Consider the following 12951-nt stretch of genomic DNA (forward strand, 5'->3'; position numbering starts at 1 on the left):
ATTGCTGTGTTTTCATTGCATTTACTATGATAATGAACCCGATAAATAATTAATGTTTTACTTTTTTAAAGAAAAGCGATAAACTGAAGTGGAATGAAAAGCATCGATGAGTGTTAGCCCTGTGGTGTTGGACTTGTTGAGCTTATACGAGGAAATTCTAACCCTAATCCTTCCAAAAATAAACGAATGAAAGAAAGAAAGCAAAGAATACATATATTAAAACCCAAAGTATCTTACCATCAACCTCAATACCATTGATGTCATATTGGCCGCCGACTCTGGCCAGGTAGTCTCTGATATACCAGTGAGGCGTGTCACTGGACATGTTAATACGATATTCATTTGAACCTGGTGTGGCGCTCTGCTTCTGATCCTTCTTACTGGCGTTGTAGAATTTGTTCTGGAAACCCATCATCAAGATGTCCACCAGCTGACACAAGGTTAGCATTAACAGATTATTGATTTGCAAAATAGAAATGGGTTCAATCGTTTCATTGGTGATATAAGTTACTATTTTAACACACACATATGCTTGCACACACCTGTTCCAGCCCGTCAGATTTGTCCTCCCTCCACTTCACAGAGACGTTGAACAAATTTGACCCTACAGAAACACAACAGTAGGAACATCTGTGTTATCAACATACAGGATATGGACATGTTAACCTTGGCAACACCAGATGAGGGGCTGAACTATGATGTAGCTCTTGAGGCCATAGACAGAGTCACATGGAAGCTCTCACCTGGAGGGTTGGCAGAGTCACCTGCAGAGAAACACATGATTCAGTCAAACACACACTGACACAATATGACACCACTGTTGAACACAAAGCAGTTGAATATCAGTTATCAATATTTGTTTATATATTAGCTTCTACACTTCATTTATTTTGATCAATAAAGATCTCAACGCTGAGGGATTATTATTACCTCCATGTAGGAGGATATATGTTCATCAGTGTTTGTTTGTCTGTTTATTAGCACAATTACGCCCAAATTCGAACTGATTAACATGAAATTTCCAGTTCCAGTAATTCATTTTTATTTCTATTTACTTGGCCATTTAGGAAGTTAGCCTTGACAGAGGCTAGTGCTGACCAAGTGCCCCTGTAGTTATTTATAATGTGCTCAAAAACACATAAAAGGAACATCATTTGTATGCGTGGGCCTTCTATATAACACACCGAAATTAGAAAAAGAAATGAGGGGCTGCCAAAGATCATATTAATCATAATAAACTATTACTGAAAAAGTAGAGTATGAAGTTGGAGAAAATATAAGAGGAGTCATCAGATTTATACCATATACAATTCTTGCATGTAGTTGTAATGTATAGTATTTTGGCACATAAAGAAGAAGATGTTAGCTCGGGTCTTTTAGTTCAGAGGTGCACAAAAAAATCACCTACATGCACATGTCTGCAGTGGAAGTGGTTCCTAGTTTGGGAACCACTGCTTTCACTGAAGCTGTATCACATACATTATCTATAGCACCTTTATTGGCAAGAAAATACATTAATATATATATTATATATATATTTGCTGTATTTTGTTGTCTGTTATTGTCTGCTGGTCAATAGACAATCAACACATACCACATCCATCAGTGTCCTTGGTGTCCTTGTATCTACAGAGGCATTCAACAGAGCCTGGCTTGTTCTTGCACTCAAACTTGGCATTGGGACAGGTCGACATCTCTGCACACTCGTTTATATCTTCAAATACAGACAAAGGTTAGATGCTAGGTTAGATTACTGTAAATAAATGAGTTCAAACTGTAGTATTGTGTCTTCGGTACCTGTGCAGCTGATTCCATTTCCTGTAAAGCCAGGCTTACACGTGCAGGTGTAGTTTTGTTTTGTGCTGCGGCAGTCGGCATCTTGGTGGCAGGGGAAGGGGTACGGAGGGCTGCACATGTCTGAGAAGCGGGAAAGAGATAAATCATACTCTGTCAAGGTCAATTTTAGTTTGACAAAATCTGATAATGTGACTGTAAAAAAAATCCTGCGAACAAAAATCTGTAATGTGCCACAAACCATGCTGAAAGCACTTATATCCCTCTTTTCCATTGGAGACAGTATTCTCAGGACACTCTCCACAGGTGAACTGGTCGGGCTCGGTCATCGACTGGCACTTCACCCCTTGGAAACAGGGCTGTCCTTGACATATGTCTGAAGCCTTCCCACAGAACTTTCCACTGAACCCCTTTGGGCACAGGCAGCCCACCACCTAGGGACGAGGAGTAAGAATGAACAGAAAGTACGAAGGACAGTTTAACATTCAGCATACGTAGAAAAGGGCCTCGTAAAGCTGGAGCCTACTTAATTTTTACCCCTCCCACTTGCACTTGGATGCACCAGCAGGGATGACCTTTTCAAAAGACTCGTCTCATCCTAAACTCAGTGAGTGTTGCAAAAGTCAAAACATCTATACATGCCTCTTGTCCTCCAAACCACATTTCTTTAAATTCAATGTGAAACATCATCAAGTCAAGGACAGATGTAGTTGCTCAGAGGTGAGGACGACTGTTAGACCCCGAGAATTCTTAAAGAACCCCAGTATTGACAGAATCCACCTGAATTCCATCAAGACAAAATGTGACTTCGGACAGGAGAACTAGATTATGCATCAAGGTAATCTGATTAATCCTTAAACTGTATATCAGGGCATTACAAATCATTAGGCATTGCCTCAACACTGAAACACCCAAGTGTCACATGCAGTTGTAGTAAAAGTAAGTATGGCATCCATGTGAGCAACAATACACAAAAATAATGAACAGGCCAACCAATAAAAAGACTGGAGCAGGAGTCGTTTATTTTGTCAATCCTGAGTTGTGAGCCACTAACAGTGCTAACATGTTGTGGGTTATATTTTTTAACATGATAACTTCATCAGATTTGCTAATTAGAATTAAAATCAGAAACAAACATGAAGTGCAGCTAATGATGGCACCAGAGGATTAGTTTTGGCGTTATTAGAATTCATTGTGTGGGAGCTATGATTGTCTGTATCACATTTTTTGCCAATGGATCAAGTAGATGTTCAGCTATTTCAATCTGGACCAAAGTGGTGGGCGGATGTTTTCATCGCTCGAAACATGACACCAGGGTGACTAAAAAATTGCTGAAATTAGTAAAACAATTATCTAATCCATATCTAAGGGAAATAATCTAACAATACCTTTTCAAATAATTCTAAAATCTATGAGACGTAATGAGGAGATGCCTTTTTTTTTCATGAAATCATTCTTACTTAAATAACTTCTAAAAAGTGAATTATTGTTTGAAAACACCAGCACAAACTGGCAGTTTGTCAATAAGCTGTGAAACGTCAGGTGATGAATATATGAAAGAATATGCAAACCACATGCTGTGCGTCAACTACATTCGTAACCTCACCTGGAACTTCCCCTGCAGGTGGTTTTCGGCGATGCTGTTGTACTGGCAGGTTCCTCCATTGAGGCAGCTGCAAACCCGCAGAACCGGGGTGAACAGGGAGCTGGAGATCTCGTCCCGGACCCTGATGGTTAGCTGGACCGGCTGCGTGCTGAGGGGAGTCCACGCCAGGTAGCCATCACCTGGAGCGGGAAAACACAAAGGGTTGTATAACAGGAGAGGAAAGCCTGAACAAAAAGGAACTCCTTCATAAACTGCCATGGCAGGGTCATGGGGTATCTGAGGCAGCATGATTGTCTTTCTGAGGTTACATTTTAAAAATAACACACATTACAACAATTTAAATTTTCTGTCAAGGTAGGAAAACACCAATAGTATAAACAAAAGTAACAACAGTACAATACAGTAATAATAAATTATAAATAAAAGTATTTGGGCTTTATGGTTTGTTGGTGTGTGTCTCTCTCTGTGAGCCATCCACTGACTCAGCTCTGAAATGTCCCATCTGGTGAAAGAGTGCACTGCTGCTCATCATCCCACTGACAAATGTGAACAGTAACGTCATCGGTTTTTGTTTGTGCATGCATGTGTGTGTGTGTGTGTGTGTGTGTGTGTGTGTGTGTGTGTGTGTGTGTGTGTGTGTGTGTGTGCGTGTGTGTGTGTGTGTGTGTTTGTCTCACCACTGCTAATAGAAACCCCTGGAGGCCTGGGGTAGAGCAAAGAGTAGGTGATGTGGTCTGCGTTAGGATCCTCAGCAACAATCCGAATGTTGACAGTAGAATTGACCTTGCTTTGGATCACTGTGGGTTCTGTCACTATGGGAGGCATGTTACCTGCCAGACCACAGACACACCACATCAAATTAGAACAGGTCGAGTGATGGGAACTGGAAAACCTTTCCACAATTGTCCAGACAGCTTACCATAGATCAGAGCCAGATTTTGGAATTGCTTCTCGGCGTCCAGAGTCTGCAGGCCCATGTCAGAGCTGCCTGATGCTAGAGTGTCCTGGACACACATCATGCTGCCTTTGCAGGTTTTCCTCAGCTCCTCCACCTCAGCAGGACTGACGCTTCCCAGCAAGTGCTCAGTGGAGACATGCTTCAGTGGAACCAGTGGAGGCGGAGAGAACAACAGGCTCTCTGGGACTGGGACTGCCCCTAGAAACACAAACACACACACACACAGAACCAGAAATGAGGACAGATGTGGGCAGAGACAAGTGTTGCTGTGAAAACTATCAGCCTATCACACGGTCCTGGACTGAAGTGTAATGTGAAGCTAGAGCTGTAAGTTTCAGTTGGTATTTTGCATGAAACCAGAAATGTGACTTAGTTGTTGATCTGTATAAAATAAGACAACTACATATTCAGCATAGTGACTCCAAACATACATGTAGGTGTGGATGTCAAAGACAGGGTAATAACAAAGCCTTGAAAAGGACAAAGCTGTTAATATGTGGTAGAATAGACAGTATGGATGAGGACTTGAACCTAAAGCTCTCCGCTTTATTTCATATTCCAGACAGTTTCTGTGTCACCCAGTATAGTTAAGGGACCAGTCTGAAGGATTTAGTGACATCTAGTGGCAAGGTTGCAGACTGCAGTCAACTGACTACCTTTCCTTTTACTCCTCCCTACCTGAAGCCATTTTAAGACATGACCTGTCTGCCTTTCATACATGCACAACACAGCAGGGGGTTCTCTACCTGGTGCAGAGGCAGGAAGTGACATATTGACCCTGCTGCAGAGATCACCTGAATTTTTGATCCGCTGCTGTGTTCACACATCGACTTCTCCTGGATTTCTACAGACATTATGCTCGCCAGGTGGAGGAAGTCCACAGAGACTATGGAGCGTCTCACTCTGACATTTACGTTCCCACATGACCTCCTCCCGTGAAAATACAGAGATACTGTGGAGTTCAGTGCATGTCTGAAAGCATGATGTTCTTTATCTCTGTGTTTGGTTTGTGTTTTCTGAGCTACAGTAGAAATGTGGCTTCAGTGGAAGAGGACCCACTCCCTCAAAAAACTATCTGGCTTCTAACTTGCTGAATGCGTTCCTTTTATTCACCAGCCTGTTGATAACTTTCCACATCTGTTGTGTGGCACTGGACAGGAGGTGAGCTGTAGGTTTATCAGAGTTTTTTCCCCTCTTGATTTGTCACTACAAGCCACTCCTGATACGTTACTAATAGCAATCTGATCCACTGTTAAAATATTGAATATAACAGCTTAAAAGCTGGCAAAAAAACCTCCAGTTTTAAGATTGCATCCAGCCAACCAACTTCTGTTTCTGTCTTGCAGCTAAAGGTTCAAGATAAGAAAGCAGCTCAATTTACGCCTGACATGACAGTCCGGATATGGTTCTGTTGTCAGAAGCATCGAAGCAAGTGAATCTGCTGTGGACGACAGTGCCCAGAGAGGGTCAGAGTCAAGCTCCCGGTATAAAGATTTGATACAACAGAGTCACAAAGGGGGAAAGACATGTCACTGAAGAACGCCAGTAAGCCTGACTGTGAATTAGTGGTGATACAGGACAATAGAACAAGTGTATGCATCTAGGTTCTGCTCACAGGACAAGCCAAACTGATGCAGTCTCTCCTCTGTGGGGGGGTTGAGGTCCACTGAGGGGAGGGGCCTGCCGTCTGACATGACGAAATCATCAGAGCGGTTGGAGCTCCACAGACCCATGAGACCCACGGTGTGTTTGTAGAAGGCCTGAGGAACTCCCACCATGGCCCCCAGCTGCCTGTGGCCTCCAACCCGCCATGCCAGCACATGGAGACCCCCGGCGTACAGCGCTGCACAGCGATCCACTGACAGGCAGCGCACGGCAAAGTCCTTCACACCCATGTGCACCACACCTGAAAGGACAGTGACGGCATGTTTATCATCTGATGAAGACAACAGCTATTAGGTCTGAAGTAGATTTGTGTTAGTGTGGTTGCATAAAACATTTTCTTACATCAATTGTACCACAATCAAAAGTACAGGGTTACATATTAGATGTGTAGGGTTAGGGTTAGGGTTAGGGTTAGGGTTATAATTACCAACTGTTACTGGGACTTCAACATTATCCACAAAAATCTGGAGTCCGTCTCCTTTCTCTGCACATCTCCATTCAATCTGTAAATGACACAACAGCTGGATTAGACACATGTGTTTCACAAAAATTGTCTACCGCTTATATAAATATTGCTTGCTTCAACAGCTGCATGTAAAACTGGATTGTGCTGGCTTTAAAAAGTAGATGGGTATAAGACTATTGTACAGAAATGGGTCCAAGCCTACAATACTGGTGTCTGTGGCGTTTATAGAAAACTGCACACATATCCAAACCCAAAAAGGAAGAAATTAATAATTTTTAAACAATATATTTTTTAAATTAATGAATAGGAATATTTCCTCCAAAGATCTTGATACTTAAACTCTCTTGTTCTCTGTCACATTACAGACAAAACATGGTTTTAGATTAATTTGTTTATATTGGGAATATCCTCTTCTATATTCTCATCTTAAATGACCAAATCAAACCCAAACTATCAATCAATGAGTTTCGGAATATATAAGACTTATTTTTGTAACTTGAACAATCTCAGGCTTGCTACTTCACCCTGATTTTTTATGGTAATTTGGGCTCATCACCACCAAATTCCAACTTTATACCGAACACTCAAACATTAAAGAAAGTAAATTGGCTTATTGTTAAAAAATGTAACTTATTTGATCCAGAACTAAATTCTATCTCTCTCTCTTGTACACACACACTCAAGTGTCTCCCCTTGCGACACACAAACATCCTGACCTTGCCGATGCCCTGGTGGAAGGCAGCCATGCGAACCACCACTGGGACTTCGATGAGCCCCTTTGCGTCTGTGTGCAGTTTGTCAGTCTGTCCTTGCAGGGTGAAGATATTAGAGCCGGTGGTGGAGGAAAGACGTACGATCACAAAGTCTCCCAGGGCCTTGAAGGAGTATTCTGTACCATCAAAGGTGATGAAATGGAGGCTGCCATACACCATCGCTGCAAGTAAAAGATAGACAATTATTTGAATTCATCATACTAGACTTCTTTAAATAAAAGCACCGGTTTTCTGGAAATTGGCAGACAGCTGAGTATCATCACTATACTATTTTCTTATGTAAAGAAATAGAAGTAGGAGTTACAGCTTTTTTTGTTAATTAAAGGCAAAGCTGGCTACTTTTTTTATTATGGCACTCATTCCTTGCTTTAATATTATAGTATTATTAAGAAATCCTTAAGAGGTGACATGGTTTTTCATATTTCATGGTGTCAATATGTAAAGTCTATATAAGCACTAACACAGGCCAAACAAATAGTAAATATAACAGATTGTTGCATGTGTTCTGCTGTTTTTAACTTGCTTTAAATTTAAGTTGAGTCCCTCACCTACACCCTGTGTGGCCTTCATGCCCGGGCTGCAGTCATCACAGCTGGCCCAGCTGTAACCTTGACAGCGGTCCAGTGGTCTCTTGTTGAGGTACAGGTGACACAGAGGAGACTCGATACAACACCACTGGAACGGCAGGAGGTCTCCATCTGACCAGAGAAGTTTGATTAAATTGAGAGGTCAGACAGAGTGTCCTGGAAGTAGAAGGTTGCAGGTTCTGATCCCAGCTCTGTCTTGAGCAAGGCACTTAGATAGATAGATAGATAGATAGATAGATAGATAGATAGATAGATAGATAGATAGATAGATAGATAGATAGATAGATAGATAGATAGATAGATAGATAGATAGATAGATAGATAGATAGATAGATAGATAGATAGATAGATAGATAGATAGATAGATAGATAGATAGATAGATAGATAGATAGATAGATAGATTACTTTATTCATCCCCAAAGGAAAATTAAGTCGCATAGCAGCCGGTATATTTGAATACAATAAAATACAATAGAATAAAATAAAAAATATTGAGGTAGAAAGAATAAAAACAGAAACACAAGATAAATAGGTAGATAAGGTGCAGTGGCAAGATGATGGTAATAGTACTGATGATATGATGGTAATGTTATTGTTAGACAGTATATAAAAATAGTACAGTATATATAGTATATAATATAACATAATATATATTTATACATGATAGTAATTATACCAATATAATAGCAGTATATAGTAATAATGGCAGCAACAGTATATATAATAATAATAATAGTAATATAATAATAATAATTATAACATGTACACATGTATAAATATGTGTATATAGACTTATATATACAAGAATATACAGAGTGTATGATATAATATATGATATATAGTAGAGGTATAAATATAAGTATTTGACTATACAATAGATAATATAATATATTCTATATAATATATTATATATCTTACAGATGCTACATTTCCATGTGTTTATACTGTGTCTCAACTTGTTACTTTTATCTGCTTTGCTGCTGCGCAATGGCAAATTCCCCCATAGTGGGACTGATATAGGGTCATCTAATCTCATTTTAGTCACAAGAGTAACATGTTATTATTACATCAATTAAAATCAGAGATCATTAAATGGCACTTAAGATCCTATGTCTATGGTGCATTTGACTAAAACTACAGAATCATTGTATTACCGATATGTTTCTGTTGGCTGTGTCCGGAGAAGTAGCGTTCGTTGTATCCAGCCAGCAGAGGACCCTCTGGTTCATACACACATCTTTTCCCTGAGCCATGTCTGTTGGACAGGACTGACTGAAAGATGTGCCCCGCTGCACCCCCCCACCGCTGGTTCCTCAGCTTCTTCACCGTTAAACCTGGATCAGTCGTATCCTGCAGGAAGGACAGGTCCTCCAGGGCCTGGGTTCGGGTGCAGGGACAAGAAGACAGCTGCTGTGTCCACTCAGCAGGCTCGGGCTCCTCCGTTGCCCAGGCCTGGCAATTGATTTGGGGATTTACGTCTGACCCTGCTGGTTCTGTCAAATCATACACCAGCTGTCCCAACTTCCCCAGGGTCCCTTTCACCTCCTGGGGCCGGTATCTGCCTCCGGGTCCAAACAGGTTTTCAGGGGGTACAGTTGGTTCCTTAAAGGACAACCTTCCATTTGTGTAGCCAATGACAGCATTGTGATATTGCCTCTGGCCAGCACCCCAGTGCATGTCCTCATATCGCAGGAGAGCAAAGGAACGTGCGCCATCCGTGGTCAGGATGCACTGGTAAGTGATAGTCTGGAAACAACAAATCAGAACAGTTTTTAAGATTCTGTATGACTTACCACATTGTTGTTCATGAACAATAGGACACTTTTGATATACAATAGACAGGTGGCAGCAAATATCATGACACTGCACTGAAGCCCTTTAGGATTTATCAACCCCAAGATGGCACCAAAGTTAAACAAAAGAGCAACAACAAAAGAGTGTTTCATTCACTGACTGATTAGAGCTGACGGTTAAAGTTCAAACATTGCACATAACAACAGCATTTAAAGCAGACAAGCATGAAAGCAGACAGTGACACTCCCTGTTGCATCACACCCTTCATCCAGACGGGTACAAAAGAGATTTCAGATCTAGATAAAGCCTCTGTCAGATACGTTTGAGATGAGATTCAATGGTGTTGTGACTGACATCTCTCAGTAGATGTCGTCAAACTCACTTAACCTTGACAAGACTGAACAACTTTTCCTTTCCGGGAAACGCTCTCCCACCCACAAACTGACAATTGCCTTTGACAACTCTGTGTTAATCCCGCCCAGACTGCTAGGAACCTGGATGTGACACTCAACAGTCAATTCTCCCTGACCGCCAACATTTCTGCATCAACACGTTCCTGTAGATACATGATGTATAACATCAACAAAATAAATCCCCTTGTCACTCAGAAGGCAGCGCAGGTTCTGGTCCAGGCCCTGGTCATCTCACGCCCAGACTATTTTAACTCCTTCCTGGCAGGTCTACCTCCTAGTGCCACCTGACCTCTGCAGCTCATCCAGAAGGCAGCAGCTCCACTGGTCTTTAACCTAAATACCCTCACACTACTCCGCTCCACAGCTCCCTTCACTGGTTACCAGTGGCTGCTCGCATCCGTTTCAAAACATTAGTACTTGCATACTGTGCTGTGAACGGATCAGCTCCAGTCTACATTCAAGACATGATCAAACCTTACACCCCAGCCTGTGCACTCTTTGGCCAATCGGCTCGTTGCTCCTTCACTGCGAGCTAAACACTCATCAAAATCACGACTGTTTGCTGCCCTGGCTCCTAAATGGTGGAATGAGCTCCCCATCGACATCCGGACATCAGAAAGTTAACACATCTTCTGCCGCGAACTAAAAACACACCTCTCCCGACTGTACCTTGAATAAAAATTTTAAACTAACAATTTAGTAGCACTTAAATGGCACTTACTTTGTAGTTTTGCTTTTTTTTTGAAGAAATTGTACTTTCTTGATTCTTGTTGTTCTGGGTTGGTACCCTCATGGTTGAATGCACTTATTGTAAGTCGCTTTGGATAAAAGCGTCAGCTAAATGAAATGTAATGTAATAATATTATTATATCTGTTATGTATCATCTTATTATTTCTGTTACTTGAGTATAAATTTAGATTCAAATTTAATAATCAAATTAGCCTTTTTCACATTCTATGTCTGTCTTAAGACTCAGGTGAATAGTAAACACTGTTCCGTGATTTTAAAAGTCACAAGCCCCTTTAAAGAGGACAAAATTCAAACGTTAATTGAATTCTGAACGTTAAATGGCAACAAAACATTTCCTACTGAGCAACTACCAATACTGCTCGTTCTGCCTTGCCAATCAAAAATTACAATCAAACTGGTAACAGTCTTTACACAGAGGGAGTAGCATCGGTTATATCACTACAGGGGGAATTCTTCAGCTCCCAGGTTCCGACTGCCTTTCAAAGATCAGGTTAAGGTGTTCCACCTCTAGGGAAACATTTAAAATTTTAATCCTAACGCCTGGTGCACACCAGAGGATATTTCATGGCGGTTGGCAAACAACTTTTAGGTACATTAACGCCACCTTCCCTACCTTCTGAAGAGTGTGGACAACCTGCGTTAATAAATGTGACTTCAGAGGGAAATCAAACATGAAGGAGGACTGATGTGTTTTCTGTTTCCCAGTGAAAAACAAAAGAGGAAAAAATCATGGCTGAGAAGCCGGTATTGGCTTATGCATTTTGCAGCGCGAGCTGGAGGTGAGTTGGAAATGTATGGTTGTTTTTAGGGGAAGCTGTAGAAGTATGCAATATCCGGATTGTGACGCTTCCCGGACAGCTCTCACTCATTGGCTATTAAGGGTTTCTGTCAGAGAGACGACAATATATATATATGAATATTTATAATGCTATTTTAAATTGCATGTTAATTTAGTTTACATTGTCATTTGAACCTAGGCCCATACCTTCCAGTTCATCAATAATACTATGTACCAGGATTCTGCACACACATACATAAATGTCCAAGTGTTTGTATAAAATCTCATCAGGAAAAAAACAGGATACATTTCACATTTGAACGTTCAATGGTTGAAACAATCTTTACCTCTGAGAGGTTGAACTTCTGGTAGAAGATGGGCGCCACATGGTCCCAGGTGATTTTGAGGATCCACGCTGGAGTAAAAGGAGGCTTGGACCTCTGAACCTCAAACTTCGTTACTTCATACATTGTACGATTAAACACTATCTGTGAGTAGACGTCTGACATATCCATCTTATCGTATTCCTGAGAGAAAGAGTTATATCAATCATAACTAGTACAATAAAGTCATTAAATATGAATGGGCAGCTTGTTTTGCAGATTTCTAAATTTATGAACATGTATTGGATTTTACTTTCTTTCAACTCAAAAACCCCCTAAAAAACTCTGGTCTTACTCCCCGAGGCTTGACCCCTGATGGCATCTAACCTGATAGAGAAGTTGTCCGTAACCATTGCTGAGGTCGGCATCATCCCAGAAGGCTGCCAACAGAGCCACATTCATGTTGTCGGGAAAACCACTGGCAAAAGGAGCAGGGAGCAGGTACTGCTCATTCTCAGCGACAGTTTGAAACTGGACAAGCCCATTGTCCGAAAACTGGGAAAGAGAGAGATGGTATTAAACAGTTATCAAAAAGGTTGGCCATCATCTTCTGTCATTCCTTCATTTCATTATTAGATCCACTTGCATTATTGCTCTTCTAGGAGGAGTGTAAGCCCCATAAGAATCGCAGTATATATTTGCAGCATTATGCTGCCATTGCAGACTGAAGTAAGTCATGTGTAGTGTGTGTATCATTGTCTTCATAAAATCACACATGATGTATTCACTTTCCATTACTATAATGTTTGTCATGGATCTCTAAATATTTTGAAATGTAAATTAATTCCAATTATTAGATATAACATTTAAAATCTATTTGGCAACCGTGGCAGTGGGCTGTGTTTAGTATTGTAGTGGAATTGAGCTTAGAAACTCACATAAACCCTGTCGTACAATTTTCCCATGAAGGGGAATCCCATTGGTGGTGTGATATACGGTGAATTTCCATCTTCTGTGTCCACCTTTACACCTTTATCACCGA

This window comes from Limanda limanda, chromosome 15 (genome assembly GCF_963576545.1).
Source record: "Limanda limanda chromosome 15, fLimLim1.1, whole genome shotgun sequence".
Classification (NCBI taxonomy): Eukaryota; Metazoa; Chordata; class Actinopteri; order Pleuronectiformes; family Pleuronectidae; genus Limanda; species Limanda limanda.